Genomic DNA, 26,629 nt, shown 5'->3' with positions numbered 1-26,629 from the left:
AGATTGTCGGCAACTTCAATATTCTCGTTTGATGAAGACTGATTACTTAAAATTCGACTGGCTGTGTGAAAAATAAAAAAATGCAAATAAATGGCATCGTTTAAAATTCCGTGAAAAAAAGCAGGACCAGAGTACAACAAAATTTGTCAAAAATCTGTTGATTTAAATGTTGAAAATGCAAATAGATGGCCAGGTTTATGTGAAAAATCCGATGGACAGTACCCGAGACAAAATTTTCAGCCTACTTTCAACATGCTTTAAATCTACAATTCTTTACCCCTTAAAAATCTTATAATATTAATTTGAAACCGACTTATAATAGATATTTGCTCCTAACGAAGCTACAATCAGGCTAAATTTTGTCACTTTCGTCCAGTTTTTCCTATTTCTGGTTGATTATAGTGTTGTAAGGTTTATTTTGCAGCCTCAAAAGTTTGATAGAAGGTTAGACAGTGCGATTTATACCTGTTAATGAAGCACGTACATGTAGGGTTAAGATTTCTTAAGGTAGCGTCTGGAGTGTTTTTATATTTATGGCCTATTTTATTGCCAAGCAGGATTAAATAAAAGAAAATGACGTTTTTCAGATTTATGAATTTTTTATTTGTTACTTTTACAATTATAGTTTTTACATTTTAAATTAAATTAAACTTTAAACAATACAACAAACATTATTATTAAGTTTCTCACTTAATTCGAATTTTTTTATATTATTTTTTTTTCTTTTTGTATTTTATATATATTTTGTTGGAATCTTTTTATTCATGATGTTCATATAATCGGCCCTTGTCAGCTTTACATCGTTCATTTAACAATCTTCTTGTCCATTCTAAACAATAAATAAAATAGATTAATATTGCATAAAAATATTGCCAATATTTTTGCAAATGTTATATTTGACTTGAAGGAATAAAGCATGGCAACATTGTAGTGTCGATGCTTGGAAATATTCAGGTAATATTGTCATTTAATACAGCGGTAATTTATATTGTGATGATCTGGAGACAACGTTGAAATAATTTATAATATATTTGTTCTAAATACAAAATATTTAATACTATGCGAAAATGCTAGGTATAATATCGTTTCATTATTGCCTCAGTAATATAACATTTGATTCAAATAATTTTTTTAATGTAGTGTTAACAATGGATATTGGGTTTTTACGCCTAATACCCGTGATATTTGAAGTTATTTAATATTATTACACAAAATAAATATCACTTACCTCAAAACATTACAATCCTTGCTAATTAACCTTTTGATTTCTGTTCATTATAGTCCACCTACTCCTTGATAGTTTTTATCTTACTTGTCACCCACAACACAAATACAAAATTGTTTTTTTAATATTTTTATTACATAAAATTTGTTTAAATCAAATTTTATTCGACACTTTTAAAAAATGAGTGCAAACTTTGTCGTAGTTGACGAAAAACTAACTGCAATATGAGTTTTAGGCTATGTGATAGTTGTGTTTTTACTATAGTAAATTTTTGGGTGGGAAATTTGGAAATCCCAAAACTATATTTTGTGTATATTTACATTCAAATCTCGCTATGATGACCTTCTCTATAACGAGCGCTCTTTATAACGAGGGCTGTGTCTCTCGGTATAGCAAGAAAAATTTCCTCCTGATTACCCCCACTATTTATAAACAAATGCACATTCTGTTGATTTAAATTTGGTTAAAATAAATTTTATTTATATCATAATGAGCATAAAAAGTCACTTCTTTTTTTAAATTATGTCAAGGAGTCTAAAAAAATTGTCAAAATTTTAGCTTATATAAATTTTCTGTATGTTGAAGTTCAAATTAAAGTAGGTTACGTTTGTAATTTTGACATTACGTAAATTGTAAACACAAAAAAAATGAATGAAGAATCTTAAAAGTGGGGATATTTCATTTCTCCTCTTGCGCTCGTAATAGAGGGAGACTTGACTCCCGAACTTCTCGTTATAGCGAGACTGGAGTGTATTCATATATACCTCTTCATATCCACTAAGCTAAACATTTTTAAACACTTACGTTAGGATTGCTAACCATTTTTGGTCCAATTTTTATGATTGCCTACATTTTTATGGTCTGTTTTCAGGAACGAAAAAGGATATTTTTGGGACAAAGGAGATTGGAAAATCGATGTCTTAGGTTCAAACGAAGTTGTTGAGGAAGAAAGTAATGTATGTTAGGGTTAAAGGAAGGTTAGTAAGGTTGACTATTTCAGAATCATAAAATTAAGAAGTTCTTTTGAGGTTCATAAGGTTTCTTTTAGGGTTGGAAATATACAATTGAAGGTTGATTAAACGTTAAAGTAATGCCATAAGGGTCAAACAATCGTTAAAAGGTTTGAATCAGTTTTAAACTAGGTTTTTATGGGCCAATGTAAGTTGAAAATTTCATCTCGGGTATGCATTTATTTTAACAAGACGGTTATTAAGACATTGAATTAAAAAATTCATAAAAATCTGTGGGTTTTGAAGATCCACGCCAAAAATACCAACAATCTCTGGTTTACATTAAAAAACATTTGATATTTTTATTTGAGTAGGCCACATTAGAATTTTGTTCTGAGCATCTACAGTCGCGCCATCAGTGCTAAAATCTAAAAGCAAACAAACAGGAATTAATTTAATGGGATTTTTTTGAAGAATTTTTAAAAGGCCCTCTTTCACTCCTAAATGGAGATACTCTCCACCAATCATATTAAAAAGAGAAAAAGTTGAACAGGGAGTCTGCAAAATAATACGAGCATCTAGAGGAAGTTTTCGAAAAAAAGAATGGTAGTGGAGAACACGCAAAACGGAATTTATTTTAGCGTGATTCATTCCAGTGTTAATAAATGACTTCCGGAGAAGAGAGATAGTGTTTTCAATTTCGTTTTCCTTTTCATTTAACAAAATTGTGGAATTCTCACTATCTTTCGCATTCAATTAGTTCTGATAATTTAAAGTTGTCGTCAAAATTGTTAGATTTTCATTATTTTCAACATTAAATTCGTTAAAAATTTCATTTGACGTACAATTTAAATTATAAAAATTGTTTGGCGTGACAGAAATTGCTGGTTCAGAATCTAAATAATGATCCGGATGATTTCTTAAATCATATTCATTTAAACTATTTTCTAAAAAATCAGGTTTCATGAGAATATTATTTGAAGGATCAAATTGAATCATTCGGCGTTTACTACAAGCAATTTGTTCCATTTTTTCTAATCGTCGACGATATGCCCAGCATAATTCATTTTGCGGTTTTCGAGTTCTTTTTATACTCAGCCTGTAAATTATATATTTTTTACAATGTTAATCTGTAAAAAGAAAATTCCATTAAGTATTATTCAAGGTACTATTCCTTACTTGTACTAAATGCTCATCTTTAAAGTTTTTATCTGCACAACATAGTGTAAGTGTACTAATTGGCGAGTCTGTTCCATTTGACGATGCTACCATTAAAATTGCTAAAAATATTACATAAAATGTTTAATTTATTTGTGGATGTAATGTTAATATATTATATTTAACATTTATAACACTTAACCCTCCATCCGTCGCATGGTGAGAATTTCCCTCACCCAGTTTCTTTTTTTATTTATAACTTTTAAAATACAAAAAATTATAATTTTATATTCTCATTACCTTTCACAACACTCTTCTTCTTTACATTAAAACAATTTTTGTGTTTTTTTATATTTTAATTTCTTTGTTATTGAATTTGAAAGCAGCAAATGTCGGGGATTTTTGACGCAAAGTGAGGGAACTTCTCACCATGCGACTGACCGCGTATACTCGATTTCATTTGTCATTAATTTTTTATTTAAATAATTAACACGAAATAAAAGTTAATTTTACTGACAATAGGTTGTTTAGAAATTCTAATGAACATTCAAAAAAAATTTGGCATTTTAGAACAAGTTTGGACTAATTTATGAGGGTGAGAATTTCTCTCACCTGCGACGGATCGCGTTACAAAAAAAGGTGCGACGGATAAAGGGTTAATAAGTATAATGCCAATTATTTTTTGCATTTAAATTGTAATCCAAGTTGTGAAATGTAAACAAACAAAAAGGTAAACAAACCAACCACTAAAATCGCAATTTTGTAACAGCCTTTTCTCCTACGAAAATTACACTTTCTTTACTAAAATGTTAAATTATAGTGTCAAATTTTCCAATGAAATCATTTTTGTCCATGAGCAATAAAAAGCAATTATTTAAATAACAAATTCAAATGACGACTAAAATAGCATTTTTGACGCGTCGCGAAAAATAAACTGTTTGACTATATCAACCGAACAGATGATGAAGAAGTCCCAGTCAGCGATTTGACGTTCTACATGTGGAAGAGGAATTTTTTCCCTTTCCTCCTTGTAATTACAAGGGAAAGGGTAAAAACTTCTTCACCGTCCGTGCAGTTGATATAGTCAAACACTTTAACTTTTCGCGACGTGGGACTTTGTTGCTCTCTGCGCATGAGCAGACCGTACTAAGAACGCAGTGACAGCACCATGCAGAAGTGCACATTTGGTTTTGAATGAAACTTAGTTATTTTCTCATGCTTTCAGCTATGCAAGGTATAGTTACCAAATTCGATACTTCAGTTCACCATTTTCATAAAGAAAATGTAAATTATTATATTTATTTACGCAAATGAGAAGCGCGAAAAATTCTTCATTATAGACCAAATATTGAAGAATTTTTCGCGCTTCTCATTTGCATAAATAAATGTAAATTCACATTTTCTTTATGGAAATGGTACTGTCAGTCTGTTCTTAGAGTACGGTCTGCTCATGCGCAGAGAGCAACAAAGTCCCACGTCGCGAAAAGTTAAAGTGTTTGACTATATCAACCGCACGGACGATGAAGACCTTTCCCTTCTAATTACAAGGAGGAAAGGGAAAAATTCCCCTTCCACATGTTGAACGTCCAATCGTTGACTGGGATTTCTTCAACATCCGTGCGGTTGATATAGTCAAACAGTTTATTTTTCGCGACGCGCCAAAAATGCTATTTTATTCGTCATTTGAATTTGTTATTTAAATAATTGCTTTTTATTGCTCATGGCCAAAAATGATTTCATTGGAAAATTTGACACTCTAATTTACCATTTTAGTAAAAAAGTGTAATTTTCGTGAGAGAAAAGGCTGTTACAAAATTGCAATTTTAGTGGTTGGTTTGTTTACCTTTTTGTTTATTTACATTTCACAACTTGGACATCTTAACGTTTGTATTTATAAAAAAGTATTTTAATATGCTTTAATTTACTTTCTAAAATTAAATTTTAATTAATTTTTAGAAGGCCATGTTAGAAAGTCTCCTTCAAAATTTCAAAGCTTATCAAAAACGCGCTGGCTTGTTTGGCTGCCTGTTTCAAGTAGTAGTAGTAGTAGTACCGACAGAAGTGGGCCACACTTTGGTTTTCATGCTTTAGAATATTCAGAAATTAACATTTTTGAACATGTATTGCGTTTATTTGTAGAGAAAGGGGTTATCTAACTTTAGGCAAACAAAAATTGCTATAAAAATTCAAATTAATTCATAAAACCACTTTATCAGATTATACAAAATCACTAAATGTCGAAACGGAACGTCAATGCAGTGGCCTACTTCTGTCCGGTCAACAAGCTTAATTTGACGAGAAATAACGTGGCCATAACAACTAGCGACAATATAAAAGTCTCTTTAAATTTTTTAAGGTTAGGTCTGATACTATAATAAAGGCTACTTACCCGATTGAACTCGATGAATAACTTATGTAAACAACGATAATTTTTACAATGAGAAAAAAAGAAAAAGTAGATAATTTTTGGCACTAATTGCAGGAGAACACAATTGTACGTCGCACACTTCAATGACCAACTAAAAATCGACCTTTTGTTGATAAGGAGAAAAAAAATTTCGGTTGATGTAATCATAAAAACAATTTAAAGTGTTAGACATTAATATCCGAAATATGAAATCATCAATATATGAGATGAAAAAAAGAAAAGGGCCACTGAGGCGTTATTAGGAATGCATAATGGTTCACAACGAGAGAAACCTAATGCACATCCATATTTATCTCTACAGCAGCAACAGCAGCAGCATCAGTTCCAATTTCCACCACCAAGCTTACCCAGTGCTGCAAACGATACAACTCAGCTGTTGGCAGCTATGACAACTTTGATGAACCAAAATGCGGAACTTATGAAAGTAGTGTCAAATAATCAACATTCGACGCCGACACAATTTTACAGCAAAGAACTGGTACCTCGCTAATATAGACATCATTGTTGATTGGGCCTCTTTCAGAAAAACATTCAACTCAACGTTCCTATTAGAAAAATCATTGACAGATCGATGGCAGGAGATGCAAGGGAGAAACCAAAAACCATATGAGGATACGAGGAAGTATTATTTTGACAAGGTACGTCTATGTAAAGCTCTCCGATTCAGTTTTGAAGAGAGCAAAACACAAATTGCCATTGGTTTATAGTCTCGAAGCACAAGTGTAGCAGAGATTTTCGAAGCGGAATTTCACAAACTGTAAGGGAACAATCATCTAGCAGTGAACATCAACCAACGGATAGATCGAGTCGTTCCGATATTGAATGTCATCGATGTCATGCTCGAGGACATGTTGTGAAGTGAAGAATTGTCCAGTGGTGAGAGAAATCAAATGCTATAGATGTAATGAGGTAGGTCATATTGCGACGAATTGTACGAAGCCAAAGACTATGTCCAACGCAGATGTTAAATTTTTAAAACCGGAAATCGAAAATAACGTAAGTAAATATTGTAAGAAAATTAAAATTAGAAATGTTGACATTTTGCATGCCTTAATAGATCCCGGAAGTTCCGAATGACTAATTAAGGCATCTCTTGTTTTGGAACATAATTTCAAATTTATTAAAGCTAATAGTTCTCTTGTTGGTGTTGGTAAAGTTAGAAATGAGGTTAAGTCGAGTGGCATTGTAATTGACAGTTTAACGATTGATGAATGTTCAGCTTTTGAGGTTATATTCAGAGTGGTTCCTGATGATGTAATGCCTTACGATGTTTTAATAGGTAGAAACTTCACCGAATTGCCGAATATTGCATATTATAAAGTTGATGAGCAATTTAATTTTTGTCCAAGAAATGATTTTATTTTTAAAGAATTTCCGAAAATTGGAAATTAAAAGATTTATGATAGCGTGAAAAATACCGAAGATATTGTTATTCCTCAGAATTCCATAAATTTTATCCAGGTTCAAGTAGGTGAAAGAGAACTTCAAATTCCTGTTCAAAATTTAAGTAACGACACAATTAAGGTAAAAAAGAATGATATTTTAAATAATCTTATTTTTACAGTAGATGAAAATCTTTCCGAATTAAAACCTAGAGTTGAACCAATTCTTAAAGATGATATTGTTGTAGGTTCTGGAGTTGACGAGGAGGCAAGGTTTTCGCTTTTGCAGTTGCTAAATAATTACACAGCCACACAAAAAAAAAGTTCTGATCTGGGGGTCTCACTATGTAGACATTATGGTTTTTGGGTCGCTGAATCCGAATCCGAGATCCATTTAACCCCATCAGATCAGGATTTTGACATAACCTCAAAAAACCAATATGGCGGACACATTTTTGAAAAGTTTATCGGATTCGCTTGAAATTCGTTACTCGGGGGTTTTTGGGGTCGCTGATTACGAATTTGAAGTCTGATTTCAAAAATTCAAAATGGCGGATCCAATATGGCGGACACGTTTTTGAAAAATTCATCGGATTCGCTTGAAATTCGTTACTCTGGGGTTTTTGGGGTCGCTGATTACGAATCTGATGTCGGTTTTTCAAAATTCAAAATGGCGGATCCAATATGGCTGACACAGACATATTGGATCCGACATTTTGAATTTTTGAAATCTGACTTCAAATTCGTAATCAGCGACCCCAAAAACCCCAGAGTAACGAATTTCAATCGAATCCGATGAATTTTTCAAAAACGTTGCCGCCATAGTGGATCCGCCATTTTGAATTTTTGAAATCAGACTTCAAATTCGTAATCAGCGACCCCAAAAACCCCCGAGTAACGAATTTCAAGCGAATCCAATGAACTTTTCAATAATGTGTCCGCCATATTGGTTTTTTGAAGTTATGTCAAAATCCTGATCTGATGAGGTTAAATGGACCTCGGATTCGGATTCAGCGACCCAAAAAACATAAAGTCTACATAGTGAGACCCCCAGATCAGAACTTTTTTTTGTGTGGCTGTGTTATCGAGTGTGCTCCGCTAAAACGGATTTCGAACTTGGATGCACTTCTTATATCACAATGGATATTGTCAAGAAGCAAAATTGCGAGCCAGTGCAATGTAAACCATATAAAGCTAGCGCAGAGCAACGAGAAGTCATGCGTAATATAGTAGGAGGCTGGAAGGCAGCCGGACTTGCCAAGGAAACATTCGCTAAATACACCAGTCCTTGTTTACTCGTTCGCAAATCAGATGGTACTTGGGGACTCTTGATCGATTATCGAAGATTGAATAAAAATACAGTTCGAATCAATTTTCCCTTGCAAAACGTTGACGATGGACTTGAAAATTTAACTAGTGCTACAATTTTTACAATCTTAGACTTGGCGCGCGGTTACCTTCAAATTCCGTTAACCGAAGAAGCGAAAGAAAAGACGGCGTTCATTACCCCCGACGATACAGGACAATTTGAACGGGCTATTTTCGGGCTAATGAATGCCCCTTTTTATTTCGCTAAATTAATGAAAAAGGTTTTTGGTACATATGGTAATAAATTGGCACTTTGTTTCTTTGATGATATGCTAGTACATGCGCGTTCGTGGGACGAATTACTTGAAAAACTCGAGAAAATTTTGCAATTATTGAAGGATGCCAGCCTACCATTAAATTTAGACAAATGTAAATTCGTGTTAGAAAGTGTCACATATCTCGGAATGACAATTAGTAAAGATGGTCTCGGTCCTGAGGAAACTAAAGTTAAAGTTATCTCGGAATTTCCAACTCCTCGAAATATTCATGAAGCAAGACGCATCCATGGAATGGCAAGCTATTTCTGTAGATTTATCCCAAATTTTGCGCGAATTGCAGCCCCGATAATTAAACTTTTTAAAAAAGAGAAACGGTTCGTTTGGGGAGATCGTCAAGAAGCTGCGTTTCAAGAGATAAGAAAGAATTTATCTTCAGGTTCGGTTTTGATGCATTATAATTCGAATTCCGAGCGTACGGAACTGCATACTGATGCGTCTGCAGAGGGTTTAGGCGCGATATTGTTGCAGTCAAATGAAAAAGGCGAAATGCACCCGGTATATGCAATCAGTAGACGAACCTCTGAAGTTGAGAGATCGTATCATTCTAGTAAACTGGAGCTTCTCGTTATCGTGTGGGCGATGGAACGTTTACGTCCGTGGTTGATCGGTATTCCGTTTAAAGTAATTACTGATTGACAAGCTCTTGTTTACTTAAACTCGTTAAAGACTAAAAATCCGCAAATTATTCGCTGATTGAGTATGATTGCCGAGTTCGATTATGAGATTCATCATCGAAAGGGTGATCAAATGCAACATGTGGATGCACTTTCTCGGGCAGCCTTAGATCTTGAAAGTTCCGACATAAATAAGGGGTTAGTTTTTAACGTTTCGATTCACAAAGACGAAATTTGGATGCACCAAAGCGATGATGAAATCTTGAGACGCAAAATCCAAATTTTAAAAAAACCAGAGCAAGACCGTAGTCGCAGGGAAAAAGGGGAGGTATTAAATTATGAATTACAAGACGGATTGTTATATAAAATCGATGGGGAAAATCGCGAAAAACTATTGTACGTTGTACCTCGTTCCATGAGAAAGGCAGTCGTCATTAAAAATCACGACCTGTGTAGCCACTTCGGAGTGGATCGTACTATTAGTCGTATACGTAACTATTATTATTTTCCCCGAATTCGCAGATACGTTCGAAGGCATATCGCCTCATGCATTGAGTGTATTTTAAGTAAAAAAAAATAAAGTTGGAAAACAGGACGGTGAGCTCCATCCTATACCCGTAGGGAAATGACCATTCGAAGTGATTAACGTTGACCATTTAGGGCCGTTCGTAACGTCTTCAATGAAAAATAAATATATACTCGTCGCAATCTGTAATTTCACCAAATTCTGACAACTCTACGCGGTACGTGATGTTAAAACATCGACTACTATTCGTCAATTAGAAAAATTCGTCGAAAGATTCGGTGCCCCGTTGCGCATAATATCAGATAGAGGTACAGCTTTTACAGTAGACAAGTTCGAAATCTTCTGTAAAAATCACGGAATTAAGCATACGCTCAATTCAGCTCGACATGCTCAGACAAACGGGCAAGTAGAGAGGCTAAATCAAACGATCTTGCCCGCCTTGCAGAGTAACCTCGATGATTTTGAAGGAATAATATGGGATAAAAATCTAAGTAAACTTGAACGGGATTTGAACGATTCAGTTTGTAAAACGACAGGTAAGACACCCTACGAAATGTTATTTGGCTATAATCCGCGATTTAAGGAAGGCTTAAGTAGAGAAATGACTGCAAGAGCGAAAATATATCGTCCACCTGAACAAATTAGACTCGAAGCAGTAAATAAAATTAAGGCAGTTTAGAACCTTATGAAAATAAGATACGATAAGTCGAGAAACACAAATGTTAAGTATGATACGGGCGATATAGTTTATGTTAAAAGTTTACCTAAAGCAACGGGAGAATCGACAAAACTTCAAAGTCGTTATAAAGGTCCCTTTGTCGTGACATAAATTTCTGAAAAAATCTGAAAAATATTTTCGAAATTAATTAATAATTTCAAAATTATCAAAGAACTCATAAAAAACGGTAGCATGGTGGGATACGAGCCCGCGACCTTTCTATTGCCGGTAGACTGCCGGTATTCTTCTTTTAAACTTGCGTAAAAGGTACTGCTCATATTGGTAGCACTATCGGTGCCAATTGAATGTGATTGAGAGAAAGGTAGTCCACTTGAAGATAGGTACGTTTTAAGTGCCTTTGCCAAATTTTCTCCGGTGCAACTAAGTACATTAATAGTTTCAAGATAATCAGTTATCATTTTTTTTATATTGTAGACTAAAATAACGAACGCACACACCCATAAATTTTGTCACTGACACATCTGTCGATTCGTTGACAATTAGTGCGTATAAACCATGTCCGATGTCAGTGATTAGATCTTTTAATTGCACTGGGGCAATAACATAGAACATTTTGTTCGATGAAGCCGAATATTTTCGAATTGCGGGCATGCCTTTCCGATTATTTTCAACATTTCATCAAGATGATCGACACTATTGATGTCACAATGCAGCGAGAAAAAAACTGACAGTTTTATTTCAAAAACTTTGTCCTTTTCTTGAACTATTACACTATAAAAATGCACACTGAAAAAACCTATGTTCGAATTGAGTAGCCTACATTACTCAATTTGAGACGCAACAAAAAAAATGAACCTTGTAGGTGGCGCCACGTTATATGGCGTTTAACTTAGGCTCATTTCGATTTACAACAAAAATGAGTCCAGGTTTTTTGTGTGCAAGCTTTTCTGTTGCGTCCTATTAATGGACATTTCTCGTTCGTTATATATGTTTAACACGCTTCGAATGACCAATTAAATCGTTATGATGAGCACGGATGTGACAATTGCACAATTCATTCGTATATGCAGTAAAAAACAAAAATATATTTCGAATTTTTAGGTTATGTTCTGGCATATTAATTTTAAGCTCCGGTTCAGATTATCACTTTGCATTGTAATGCTTTAAATATTTCCCCCACTTTCTCATTACCTTTTAAAATATTTTAATTTCCACCTTACTTATACGTATCGATAATTCGAAGTTGAAGGGACTGAGAAAAAACTTCGAATTACCAAGAGTTTCGAATTATTGAGAGGTTCAAATTAAGAGACTTTAGATTTGAACTACTGAAAGTAAAAACACAGGTTCATATGTAATTAGTGTAGTACATTTTACAAATTAAAAGTTTGTGGTCAAAACAAAATTAAAACATTAATTTTTTAAAAGAAATCTGATTTTTTTTGCTTACATACTCTAAGTTTAGTCTGATCAAGATTTTTTTCAAGTGTAAACAATGCCTTGAAAACATCATCGTCAACTTCAAACTGAAGATAAAATTGTCGTACATCAGTTTTTTTCACCACTTTCAACAGCTTCAATAATTTTCTTTTTCTCTGCAATTGACAAGGACTTATATTTTGTAGACCGAATCATAGCGACAACAAATTACTAACGACAAGCGTGTAAACAAAATCAATACTGAATAATAATAATTAATGTTTCCTAATTGATTGCTGCTTCGAATTGTCGCGTGGTGAGAAATTGAAACTTCGAATTACCGCGTGTTTCGTTCAGGACTGCCTTAAATTTTACTTCAAATTACTGAGTGTACCAATTACAATGCAAAAACTTCTAATTATCAAGAGTATTTCAAGGGACCAACAGTTTGCTTCGAATTATCAAGTGTTTCGAATTATCGAAGGTTTGAATTATCGAGAGTCGACTGTATATATATATATATATATATATATATATATATGGGGCATTCCAGGCCAAATCGGAAATTATTTTGCTTTTGCATCTCAAAATTTTTTTAAACATTTTTTTCTTTTAGTACTCTTTTAAATGAGCTACCTTGATTTTTTAAAAATTTTTTCATAAAGTGGTTCAGGAGATACAGATTTCTGAAAAATGAAGTTTTTTATGTAAATTTTTTTTTAAATGCTTATAACTCGGTCAAAAATTGATCAAATTGAACGTTATTATAATGAAAAGTTTTGTTTTCACGCGTAGTTTTTAATAAAAATATTTTTAAAATAATTTACGATAAGATTTTAAAATTTTTAAAATAAAATTTAATTTTTAACAATGCATGTATTGATCAATTTTTTTCAAAAAATTTTGTAAGAAACTAGCACTAAATTAACAATTTTTAAGCCTTGTCCGATCGTGGGCAAACGATGTGATCTATTTATTTAAAATTTTTCATTTTTATATACACAGTGAAAACGGTAGGCCTAACTTGTCATTTGACCAAATCACAATTTTACACAGAAAAAAGGTTAAGTTTGGAGAGACTCAATCTGAAAATACATTTGCTGTGAAAATTTTGTGTGATTTTGTCAAATGGCAAGTTAGTCATTTGGCCACCACTGCGTATATAAAAATTAAAAATTTCAAAATAAATAGATCTCATCGTTTGAGCGCGGAAAATGTGGCTGCAGGCACGGTGCTGAGGGTGATCTCGTCCGGTGCTGATACTTGGTCCTCATACAGTAGATTATTTCAGAGTCTGGTAATCATGTTTTGATATACGGTTCCCAGATTTGGGCCTTAAATTACTTGGAATTTATCGAACGTACACAACTATCATTTTTAAAGAAACTACTTTTGCTTCCGTCTAATACCCCAGGTTACGCGTTGAGAATAGAATCGGGATCGTTACACCTATCCTTTATAATTTTAAAAAACATCTTATCTTGGGTAACAAAGATTGCTAAGATGGACAATTCGCGTTTCCCCAAGCTTTGTTTGATAAGATTAATGAGCTTGTACCGCAAGGATCCGGATAATAGGTTTAACTGGATTAATCAATTGCAGGTCTTTTTTGATTACGAGGATTTGACCACTCATTAGGATAAATTTTTTCAAGATATCGAGAGCCTGGACTGCGGGAACATTCTTAGGTTATACCGGGCGCATCTTGGAGACAGGGATGGAGAGAGATTGTCTTCATCGAGTAGCTTATTGTTTTATCCTTCTCTTTCCTTGTCTCCGGGAACGCAGACATATTTGGTGTCTAAGCCTCTTTTTTATAAGAGAATTTTTGACCAACTACGATTGTCGAAAGTTTATGTTACCAGAATTTTGGTTGGAACAGTCAAGTTTGTGTTTAGTCCGGAAAAATTATGAAGATGTTGTCGGCAAGACTATGAAAGTCTGCATCACCTAATTGTTGATTGTCCTGCTTGGATGTGTGTTCGCGAGTCATTGTTTTCCTTAAATGCGTCTACTGAAGCCTACAATAGATTGTTGGAAATCATGTCGTCCTCGGATCCCATTTTAATCAAAGAGTTGTTAAAAATGTTTATTTTAATGTTAAAAGGGAAAGATCCGTATTAGTATTGCCATTGGTGTGCAGTGTGAACTGAATGTGTTATTTTCGTGTCCAATCATTTAGTTTTTATTTTTGTTTTCGCGCTATATCGAACTCGCCTTGTATGAACTTCTTGTTCACTAGACAAGTGTATGTTAAATAAATAAAATAAATAGATCCCATCGTTTGCCCACGATCGGATAAGGCTTAAAAATGGTTAATTTAGTGCTAGTTTCTCACAAAAATTTTTGAAAAAAATTGATCGATACATGCATTGTTAAAAATGAAATTTTATTTTAAAATTTTTAAAATCTTATCATAAATTATTTAAAAAATTTTTAAAAATATTTTTATTAAAAACTACGCGTGAAAACAAAACTTTTCATTATAAAAAAAATGAAATTTTTGATCAATTTGATCAATTTTTGACCGAGTAAGAGTAAGAGTAGGGGAAGTGCGCAATTTGTGGGCACGCTCCAGTTGTGGACACCCCTACGTAAACTTCGACGGCAAGCAGACTTTACTGATCTAAGTATTGCAAGTCGTGTTTGTTGACAATACGGACTTTTCGTATTGATAACGAAACAAATATATGCATTTGTGTAATAGCTGTGAGCATAATAAAGAAAATTTGCATTAAATAAATAAAAAAGTGATTTTGTATTGTTTTTGAAGAGCAACATATGGGTGTAGATTCATTCAGAAAAAAATTGTTTAATTTTTTTTTGCAGTGTTGTCATTAAATTTTGTGATTTACCTTCGTGTTTAATCAAAATCCTGCATCACATAATGTGTTGGTCTTTTTAAAAAATGACAGTCATTCCCAGTTATGGGCACCTTTATGATAACCCCTTCGCAGTCAAGACCAAAATCTCATAAGTGGGCTCAAAATGTCGACATTTTAGAAAACTAAAATTGGCGCAAACGATCATGCAATTGTATTTGAAGTCGCTGATTACGAATCCGATATCAGATTTTGAAAATTAAAAATGGCAGATCCAATATGGCGGACATGAAAATTAAAAATCGACTGAATTCACTTGAAACTTATTACTCAGGGGTTTTCGGAATCGCTGATTACGAATCCGATATCAAATTTTGAATATTCAAAATCTGATATCAGATTTGTAATCAGCGACCACGAAAACCCCTGAGTAACAAGTTTCAAGTGAATCCGATGAATTTTTGAAAATGTCTGCCATATTGGATCCGCCATTTTGAATTTTCAAAATCTGATATCGGATTCGTAATCAGCAACCCCGAAAACCCCTGAGTAACAAGTTTCAAGTGAATCCGATAAATTTTTTAAAATGTCGTCCGCCATATTGGATCCGCCATTTGGAATTTTTAAAATCTGAAAACGGATTCGTAATAAGCGACCCCGAAAACCCCCGAGTATCAATTTGTGGACAAATCTGTGTGTTTTTGTAGCCAAAAATCTGCTTGCGTCTATATACGTCATCGACAGTTTGAGCCCACCTCCACCATGACGTGTATACACGTCATCGACTGCCATCTGACAATGATCTATCTATCTATCTAAACTTTCTGCCAAAGAAATTGAGAGCCGCAAACTCCATTAAATGCGATAAATATAGTAGTTCACTGCATTAGAAGTGCGTTATGATATGCGGGTCAGCTACTTCACATGCTAGCATTATGCTTCTGTTAGCGATTAGCATAGTGTGAAAACTTGTCATCATTTTTGTTCTTTATGCCAGCGAAGTCTCTTAAAATAAAGAAACTTTCATTTCTTCTTTATTTGTGTTGGTTTCCTTTAATATTTTTTTATTTTTAGCGGATTTTTCAAGGGTGCCCCCAACCGGGTACAAAAATTTTGTTGTCAAAAAATTTCCATTTCACTAAATTTCTAATAAAACTTGTTTATTTAAAGGAATCAATTTAATTCCTTCACTAACAGTCACCTAAGACCTCTAGCTTTAAAGTACACATATATTTATGTAATATGCACATGGACAAATGTTATGAGGCAAAAACAAAAGGGTGCCCACAACCGGCACACTTTCCTTACTAAAAGAAAAAAATGTTTAAAAAAAATTTGAGATGCAAAAGAAAAATAATTTCCGATTTGGCATGGAATGCCCCATATACATATGAATCATATGATAGACCTAAGCCATGACACAGCAACTCACAGAGAGTACGGATAGGTAGCTCATTTACGCGCGTAAAATAGAAATAAACGTACACTGAAAAACTGTTGGTAGAGCTGTTCGCCCAATGCGGTGAACTGCTGCGTTAAAAAGAAACGCACAGCTCACTTTATTTTTGGGCGAGTTACTCTCCTTTTTGGGCGAGCAACTCTCCTTTTTGATAGAGCTGCTGACCTTTTTGTCAAGCAGCCGCTCGCCAACGCCATTGGTAGTCAAGTTTAGGAGAGCAACTCGCCTAATTTTGATAGAGCTGTGAGTTTAAAGTTAAGTAGCGCTGCACAACAGTCAATAGCGGAACTGCTCTACCAACAGTTTTTCAGTGTAGGGTAATGTCACCTTGAGTGGCCGCCTGAGCTTTTAAGTTATCTGACAGCGGAAAAGTGAATAAGTGATTCAGAAGTATAAAATTAATGTAAAATTTAAGTTTTAAAAGGTAACTTATTTTTTTGCCACTACTTTGAACATTGAAATGGATTATCTTAGTTTAATTAAGTGATAATTTTGACTCAAAAAAAAATTGTGGTGGCTGCCATGAAAAGTTGCATGTCACCATGAGTGGACCACTGTTTGTAACCATGAGTGGACTGCCTGTTTTTTCCATTTTTAATGTCAGTTTACTATTTTTTGGATATAAATTGACAATAAATTGGTTTGAAACTATGTTTTATGTTCTTTATTAATTTTTTTGTGATATTGATGTGATATGTGCCAAAATTATTAAAAATGGTCTCACTTGCAAACATTGCGACACACACATAGTCTGAAGCTGCATAAGCATAAATTTTGTATTAATATATCAGAAATATTAAATACATTAAAGAATTAAGAATAACTTTTGCAATTTTTTAGGAGTGGTCCACTCAAGGTTTCACTTTTTTCATTCCATATAAATCAGCTTTTTTTAAAAGTCAATTTTTTCTTACAAATAAAAAAAAATCAAAGCTATTATGGTATAAACACTTATCTAGGGATCTAAACTAAAGCTTGACATAGAAACCTCCGATTAATTTGCTTTCATATAGAATTTTTTCAAAAAAAAGCTTAGGCGGTCCACTCAAGGTGACATTACCCTACACGGAGAAAAAGGAATAGTTGACACATCCAGATACATGGATATCACAGCCATATTATATTGAAAAATACGGGATATCCATAGTTAAGGTCCCGAGTCGAACTTTTAGACCTGCTTACCTCCTGGTAAGTATAATTTAACCCTAACCTGCACCTAACAAACCCTTGGTGTTTTTTTCCTCCTGCGTAAGTTCTATTTAACTCTGACAACTCCTTTTTAAGTCCTAATTGAACCTTAAACCCTTTATTGCTTCTACCACATTCTTACGCAATAGGAAATGTTACGCGCGGTACAAGATATGCAACTTATTATTGTTTTGCAAATTACAAAATTTTTTATTTTGAAAATTTCACGAAAGAATTCAATTATTTTCTAAAATTTTAATAAATCCTTCGAAAAAATTCAATTATTTTTATAAATAGTAAAATTCTTCGCAAGAATTCAATTAATTTTATAAATAGTAAAATTCTTTGCAGAAATTCAATTATTTTCAAAACAGTAGGCGTTAGTCCCGCGAAAGGCAGCTATTAACTGGGGTTCGAGTCCTCACAGATGCACAGTGCAGTCGTTCACGCAGCTTATTTTTTCAGATCAAAAATTAAATTCAAAAATATAATTATTTACCGACAACCATATCGGAATAATTATCTTAAGAATAACACCTGACTCTAAACCAAAGAGTTCAATTGACGTCTAATAGATGTCACTAATTGCTGATATAGTCGAAATCTTCCTTAATTAATATTTTCAAAACAATTTTAATTGAATTCCTTAGATGAATTCAAATATTTTAAAATATTTTCATAAATTGCAATTATTTTCTTAAACTTTAATAAATTCTTCGAAATAATTCAACTATTTTTATAAATACTAAAACTCTTTGCAAGAATTAAATAATAATTATTAACCCAATTAAAATAAAATTAAACGAAAGAATTTAATTATTTTCAAAAATTCCCATAAAATTTAGTTTCAACAAGAATTTAAAATTCTTGAAAAACAATTTAATTATTCTCAAAATATTTTTTAAAAATTCTATATAAGAATTAAATTACTAGCTCAATACAATTTTTGAATATATTCGTCAAAAGAATTGAAATAATTCTATTATTTTCGAAAAGTAATTAAAATTCTTATGATGAATTCAATTATTTTGAATATACTTAATTTTAATAAAATTCTTTAAAGAAATTCAATTATTTTCGAAACAACTTTAATTGAATTTTTCGAAAAAATTTCATGATTTTTAAATATTTCTATAAAATTCTTCATAAACAATTTAATTATTTTTTAAAATTTTAATAAATTCTTCGCAAGAAATCACTTATATTCAATACAATTTTAATAAAATTCTTCTTCATAAAATTCAATTGCTTTCGAAATTTTCAATTAAAATTATTAAAGAAACTCCATTAGTTTAAAAAAAAGTCAAAGAAACTTTTCAAAAAAATTTAATTAGGTTTTTTAAAAATATTAATAAAATTCTTTGCGAGAATTTAGTTATTTTTCTAAATAAAGAAATTCTTTGAAGGAATTCTATTATTATCAAATTTTTTGATAAAATTCTTTGCAACAATTCGAAGATTTTCAATACATTAATTTTAAAATTGAAAGTATTTGAAAATAAAAATTAAAAAAAGATTAAGAAACCAAAATGTAAACAACAATTAACTTCAAACTGCGAATAGGTTATCGAAACATGTACTTTTTATTATTAATTTATAAATATTATTTTTAACTGAAATGTTTAGACATTTTTTTTAAATAATAAAAATATTAATTTATGAATGTTTAAAGGTTATTATTAGAGGTGTGCAAAAAGCTCGAATAGCATGGTCGAGCTCGAGCCGGGCTCGATACTCGAGCCAGGCTCGAGTTTTAGTTACTCAAAAATATTTGAGTGCTCGAAAAATTCAAGTGCTCAAAATTATTCTAGGTTTAATACTGCACGTGTCGGATAGAATTTGGTTCAAGTTCGGATTGATTCTGCTCAGCTCTGCTAGAAAAACGAAAAGCTTGAAATACTCGATCGAGCTTTTTGCACAACTCTAGTTATTATTATTAAACAATTTATTTATTTGCTGTAGTGTATTAGTGTCAATTAATGCTTTATTGAATCACTCAACAAGTCACTGAAAATAGAGCCTCTGTGTTCAGTTAGGTTCCGTAGCATAGTGGTTAGGGCGTTAGTTTCGTAGTCCGTAGTTCGTAGGTCGTAGGTTCAAGTCTCGCGTGCGTTAGATTTTATTTATTTCGTAGGTTTGCGTTTATTCCGATTTTTCTGTATTGTATAGGTATAAGTATGCAATTTAATGATTATATGCACCGTTAAATAATTTAATTAACAAATATTAAATTAAAATTTTTTTTTATATATATAAATGGATATGTATTAATCCCCACATATATACTAACATTATTTATGAATTCGCTATTGGTCACGATTAAATTAAGAAAAAAGTAAAAATCATTAAATAATAATGCCATTTATTAATAATTAAAGTTATTATAAAAATTAGTTAAAAATGATCTCAAATATGCTATGAGCAGTTTTTCCAGGGTTTTGGGAGAGGAAAGAATTCTGTAAGTAAGGGTCAAGCAGTATTTAATAAGGTTCTAGGAACACCTGCTTTTCCCCTTTTACCATCTAAATTTGTCGCTAACCAGGGGTTTGCAGGAGGTAATCAGAGTTAACTTGCAATGCAAATAAACTCTGCTTTCATCCTATTACATCCTTACAAACCCTCAGTTTTAAGAAGGTAAGCAGGTCTAAAAGTTCGACTCGGGGTTGCTCCATCTATATTCTATGGCTGGCTGTATATTGTTGGAGCAGCAAATGATCTATGGTTGGGTGATCCATAGTAATGGAAATGGGAAACAAAAAATTGGAATCACTCAATTAATTAAATTCAATGTCACTTGAGATATTTTATACACATTTTTGTTAATTAATACACACCACTTATTGAATAACCGCATATTAACGAAATAAATTATTAACCGATGGGGGGAGACACGAACCCTAGACCTAACGCATACTAAACACTAACGCTATCCACTACACTATACACACAACTACAATATTTGAGCATATAATATTCCTTATATTTTCTACACATATTTCATGAAAATGAATTTACATAAACACTAATAGACAATAACGATAATAAATAATAAACAATTATAACACTATTTATACACAATAAACTCACAACGCGATTATATAGACGTGACAGGAGACCGACGCGTTGGACAAATTGAGACGACCATTTCTAAATGGATGCCATGATAATGAATTGCGCGCAACATGTATCGAAATTTTAAACTAACTATGGATCTCCCAACCAAAGTTTATATGGATGAGGCAGCCATATGTGAAAGTCCATAGCATAAATTGTAAGCCCAACCATGCCTATGGATGTCACATCCATATTTGATTCAACAATATAATATGGCTCCCTCATCCATTGAATATGGAATGTGCTTCCATTCTGAAAGTTGTCTCTTCCATTGAATTGGATAACACAACAATATTCTGCTCAACAATATTTTTATGGATATCTCTTCCAGACCTTTTCTTTCCGTGTACTAAGCACGTATAACATACGAATTCGAAAATTAACCTTTTATGTAAAATTTCAAATTGTACTTTTGTACAATTGTTTTACGAATAATTACTTTTATTTCGTTGCATTGAGAATAATTTTCCTTCTTCTTAAAGAAAGCCTTATAGTGATGTCGATTTCCGAATTTTGTAGAATCAATTATTTTTACAAATTTTCAAGTGTAGTATATTTGTCGTAGGCAAATAGAAGAATCCGGCAGTAAGTCTACTTCCTAGGCAGTAAGCTTACTGCCGACAATAATTAGATAAATGCACAACGAAGTCGTTCAGATTCATCTATTTGCCTAGGCAGTAAGCTTACTACCGGGCAGTAGGCCTACTGACTGATGCGGGTTCGGCATTTAGACGACTCGCATCAGCATCCACGATGTGTAGTTCACATAAGTGAATAACAATAATAATAATTATTATTATTATTTTAAAAATACGGAGAAATGTAGAAAGATTAAATAAAATATGAATTTATAAAAGAAGTACAATAATGTTTCTTTTCTCTATTTAAAAATTATCATAAACTAAAGATAAGAACTAGCCGGGTAAGCACGTAAAAATGTCCCTTCTACGAATCAAAGTCAAATAAATTTTAGGTATTTCTATCCTAAAAGATATAAATTTTCACCAAATATTAAGTTATAAAACTTTGTTTCTTAAAAGTAATAATTGATTTTTAAAAAAAGTAAAAAAAAATTTTTTTCAAAAATGGCTTAACCAATTTTAGTGTACAAATTTTTTTCTCTTAAACACAGTTACTGTGAAGTCACAGTGAATTTACAGAAAGTTTTTCCAATTTTTTTTGTTGAAAAATCGATGAAAAAACGAATTTTGAAATTTAACAAGTTTTTTTTAACCGTGTTAATTTGTATGTGCGAGCTTAAAAATTTCAGAAAAGCAAGATTATGTCTCCTTATTTAACATATATGAGGCATTATTCCTGAACTGCCCAAAAAATAAAAAAAAGTTCTTGGATTTCCTTTATAGTTTGGAAATATGTTACCCTAGTAGGTACAAGTTACTACACCAATTTACAGGTCCAACCCCCCACCCCAATCAAAAGGGTGGGGGGTTGAAATTTCAGCTTCAACTCGAACATGCATTCTATAAACATTTGTAGTTTCTACTTAAATTATTCAATTAAAAAAAGTAAGTAGTGTTTTAGAAAGGTTTTTTTTGTACTTTTAAAATATATTTTATTTATATAATAAAAAAAAACATTTTTTTGCAAAAATTTTTTAAAATAAATAGTTTTTTGCAATTTTGTGCAAGTTCGGTAGTTTTTATTTTCTTTTTAATAATCTCAAATGAAAGCTTGGGAATTCCCCTAAAAGAAGATATAAGTCTGAAAATGGGCCGAAACAATTTGCCAAAGATATAGTGTAATAAGTAAAATTTGTCCGTCCGCTCGCGCACTCCAGCGCGATGAACAGTGGGATTTTTTTTCAACTTACTATTGAAAATTGTCTAGAAACTACAAATTTTATCGGATGTTGATGTTCTTGATTTAAAAATACTAAGAGATCCATCAAAGTCGATTTTTGAATTTTTAATTGTTTATTTTTTTCTTGTTACTCAAAAATTTGACAAATTACAATATTTTTAGAAAAAATCATGTTAGTTTTTTTATTTTTCCATTACACATGATCGAAATCAATTTAAATTAGTCTAGTATGACCACCGGACAATTAATAAAGCATAATACAATTTATTTAAATTGTTGCAAACAATGTTAATTAACAAATAGATTACTTCGGACCTTCTTCATAAAAAAAATTGGTTTTTTTGCAGACAAGTTTAAATTTATGTCTAATTTAGAAAAAAAATATTTTACAGTTAAAAATTATCATTAATATTAACAATTATATAAACAATAATCAACTTCCTTTTGTATTTGTAAACATTTTCGTCATTTTTTAAACTTTAAATATTTATATCATATGTACATTCTTTTAAAAACTTAATAAATTTATTAGCTTAAACAATTACATTTGTTATAAACAAACTTTTCATTTTTAAACAAATAAGTAGCTTTTTTCATCAAACAAAATTTTTTCCTTTTTTTTATATTTACTATCATAAAAAAGAACTCCTTAATGAAATGGGAATTAATTGTCCGGTGGTCATACTAGACTAATTTAAATTGATTTCGATCATGTGTAATGGAAAAATAAAAAAACTAACATGATTTTTTTTAAAAATATTGTAATTTGTCAAATTTTTGAGTAACAAGAAAAAAATAAACAATTCAAAAATCGACTTTGATGGATCTCTTAGTAATTTTAAATCAAGAACATCAACATCCGATAAAATTTGTAATTTCTAGACAATTTTCAATAATACACGGAAAAACCTTTGAGAAGTCTGTCTTCCCACTGTCACAAAATTTCGCTTCTCACTGCATGGAAAGTCTGATCGCCCGCCACTGGGTGCGTAGCATTACCGTTTTCGATAGACAAACTTCCCAAAAAGTTTAGAAAATTACAACTGGGTACGTTGGTCACCCAGTTTGGGAGTGCAGATGAACAAGTTTAGTGGTGGCGCTGACGCATAAGTTTCGGGTGAGCAGACTGCTTAAAGGTTTTTCCGTGTAAGTTGAAAAAAAATCCCACTGTTCATCGCGCTGGAGTGCGCGAGCGGACGGACAAATTTTACTTATTACACTATATCTTTGGCAAATTGTTTCGGCCCATTTTCAGACTTATATCTTCTTTTAGGGGAATTCCCAAGCTTTCATTTGAGATTATTAAAAAGAAAATAAAAACTACCGAACTTGCACAAAATTGCAAAAAACTATTTATTTTAAAAAATTTTTGCACTAAAATGTTTTTTTTTATTATATAAATAAAATATTTTAAAAGTACACAAAAAACCTTTCTAAAACACTACTTACTTTTTTTAATTGAATAATTTAAGTAGAAACTACAAATGTTTAAAGAATGCATGTTCGAGTTGAAGCTGAAATTTCAACCCCCCACCCTTTTGATTGGGGTGGGGGGTTGGACCTGTAAATTGGTGTAGTAACTTGTACCTACTAGGGTAACATATTTCCAAAGTATAAAGGAAATCCAAGAACTTTTTTTTATTTTTGGGGCAGTTCAGGAATAATGCCTTATATTTTTGTCAGCTTAATTTATTGACTTTAAGGTTTATAAATTTAGTGTGATAAGTGCCAAAGAAGTTTATTTTACAAAAGAATTAAGAGTTTATTATTAAAATATTTATTTAATAATATTATTGTCTTGTTTTTTTAATCTGCTGACAAAGCAGATAATTAGTTAAATTGTTTTCCACACCACCTTGAGGTACAATGTTAAGCGGTTTTTTATAGTGATTTCCCCAATAGGCCTAATCCACTTTTTAAAATTGAAAACTTTTATCTGTTGTTAACAATCTAATCTAAGTCGCTATCCTCATTTATAACAGGTTTTACCTGTTCCTGATCAAAGATTTTTGTTAAAATCTCTGCTGGCCTTACTATCCTAGATAAATATCTTGTACGAGACAGATAATAGATGACTGCAGCTACATGCGAGTAGCATCCAACTGTACGTCTTCCGTCGGCACAAACGCAACAAAAGCGCAGAATAATTCAAACCTTTAGGATTGTAGTGAACATAAGCCTTATATGTTTTACGATTATTATGCCTAGATCTTACTTTAATTTGGATTATTTCAGGAGTTTCTTGCAAGTACTCTACATGCAATTCATTATTGTCATCCATTATTTCAGCTAAATAGCAAACAGTTTGCGATAATTGGTAAGACCCTGTAAATAGGATTTTCAAATCGTGATCTTCTAGCTGAGGAAAGTTAAGAATTTCAGAAGAGGGCAGTTTTTTAAATGCAGTTTTACGTCTATTCAATCATTTTTCTTCGACTTCAGTGGCCAAAGTATTGTCTACATCGCGTTTATGTTTTATATAACTTATGATTTCCTCCGATAATGCTACATCTGAATTTAAACGTTTACCGTATTTATTTTGCAGGTAACAAGCTACACGACAATAAAGACCGACTGATGGAATGAGCTTGTTGTCTAACTGATGATGTAAAATCTTACATTGCTGACCAATTGCTCCATGTACTGCTTCAACAATCCAACGTAGTTTTGTTATCCAACGAGTTTCATTAGATTCTATCGTTGATAATTGAGAACGTTTGCCTTTTATTGCAGGCATCAGAACCACGTAGCCTTATTTTTCCAAAAAAGCTTTTGCATCCCTAAAACCTCTGTCAACTATAAAAATCTCGCCCTCACGCACAAGTGTTTTTATACCTTTTGGATCAGAAAAAATAATTTTCATTATCTCAGCATCGTTTTGTGTAGCATAGAATGGTCCGGGTACATCGACGATGTATTCATTTGTCGTACAAATATTGAAGGGTTTGCATAGTGGTAAGAACTTTTATACGATTTTCTGATATTGAAAAATCTTCAGATTGTTGAAGTATGTTCGAATGAAAATGTAAAGATAGATTTTCCATAAAATTCTGTAAATCTTCGATTTCTATCGTACTATGATGTACCTAAATGAATACGCAAAGGGTTTAACTCATCTTCGAAGAAACGTTTTTTCATCAAATGTTGTGGGCAACATCGATTATTTTTAGGTATAAATATTCCCTTTTTGGTATACGCTTGCAAACGGGCTTCGAGCGATACAATAGTTATATCTTTGTAGCTGAACAAAAGAAACAGTATCCATGAGTAGATATTTTATCTCTAGAGTAGAAGAATTTTTTGAATCCAAAGGCATTGAAATTACAGGCATTACAAATGTTGAATCATAGTCCAATGATGAAACTGTAGATGATGATCTCTCGTCCAGAAACATTTGTTCTTCTATTTTACCGATACTTAATAGTAGTTCATCTGAACTTTCATTTTTTTCAAATTCTTGGGTAATATTCGGCGGATCTAAAAATCGTTTTTTTCGTATGTGTATGACTTTACGACATTTGTCGCACATAATATCGCCAATAATAATATACTATCGTCCACGAGTATCAGGACGATTACACGCAACTCTATGAAAAAACATGTCATAACTTTTTCAATCATATCTCGTAAATAAAAGGAGATAAAAAAAAAACTTAAATACGGTTAGAAAGCTGATTAAATTTTGCGTAAAATAAGCCGTCTTTAAAGTCATTTTGTTAACTATGTTTTGAGTTGTAGAGTGAAAAAGAAATAAAAAAAATTATCAAATTTTCTCATTTTTGGCTCTTGACTTCAAGTTTTTCAAAAATCTAGAAAAATTTATATAAAATTTTTCTAAAAACACAGAAATCTTCGTTAGAATTTCAGCTTTAGAATAAGCCTTTGAAAATTAAAAAGGATTAATCCGTCTTTAATATATCATTAAAAATGAGCCGTGTTTCGACCGATTGGTGCATTGAAATTCAACTGTGACGAATCGATTCTGGCTTCGCGCGGCAGCGAATGAGAGAGAAAACAGGGACAAATTCATACGGGAGAACGATGAACTTTTCGACTAATACTAAAAATAAACGATGACAATTTTGTGTACGTGAATTATAACTCACTTTTCAATACACCGAAATATTTAATATTAGAAATAAAAAATATTGATCTTATGCCTGTGACAGATGCAAACAATTATGAATTATAATATCGC

General features: G+C 32.1%; 1 protein-coding gene across 8 annotated transcripts in view; it reads left to right on the top strand.

The window, feature by feature from the left end:
• Positions 1–26,629, top strand: part of LOC122507571 — a 190,699-nt gene that overhangs the window by 72,264 nt on the left and 91,806 nt on the right. Inside the window, exon 6 of one of the 8 annotated variants that reach the window (XM_043620364.1) lies at positions 6,063–6,096. The exons of 6 other annotated variants lie outside the window; for them this stretch is intronic. The gene's annotated coding sequence lies outside the window, so the exon portion shown is untranslated. Of the gene's footprint in view, positions 1–2,096; positions 2,609–6,062; positions 6,097–26,629 lie in introns of those variants that run through there. One more of the 8 variants, XM_043620360.1, reaches the window with a different exon arrangement.

The sequence above is a fragment of the Leptopilina heterotoma genome, unplaced genomic scaffold (genome assembly GCF_015476425.1).
Source record: "Leptopilina heterotoma isolate Lh14 unplaced genomic scaffold, ASM1547642v1 Lhet_472, whole genome shotgun sequence".
In the NCBI taxonomy this organism is placed as follows: domain Eukaryota; kingdom Metazoa; phylum Arthropoda; class Insecta; order Hymenoptera; family Figitidae; genus Leptopilina; species Leptopilina heterotoma.
This window is presented reverse-complemented; position numbering and strand designations above follow the sequence as displayed.